The sequence below is a fragment of the Takifugu rubripes genome, chromosome 8 (genome assembly GCF_901000725.2).
Source record: "Takifugu rubripes chromosome 8, fTakRub1.2, whole genome shotgun sequence".
NCBI lineage: Eukaryota > Metazoa > Chordata > Actinopteri > Tetraodontiformes > Tetraodontidae > Takifugu > Takifugu rubripes.
In genome coordinates this window covers 7,854,664-7,854,906 of record NC_042292.1, presented here as the reverse complement: position 1 = coordinate 7,854,906, position 243 = coordinate 7,854,664, and positions in this window count along the sequence as shown.

Genomic DNA, 243 nt, shown 5'->3' with positions numbered 1-243 from the left:
TCTTGACTGGTGCACTTTTGTCTCGCTCGGGACTAAACCATTTGGTGTGGCGTAAGGGGGTGTATAAATTCACATAAATTATTCCAGGAATATTTACCTTATTAATTATGTGTGTTGCTAAAGTTCACTCAGTAAATATTGCAACAACTTATATCTGAAAGTTTGGATGAGATAAGTACTACACGATCGTCCTTTCATTTGAGACGTTCACTCGTGATATTTGTGGTTTCCGCAGAAGCTGGC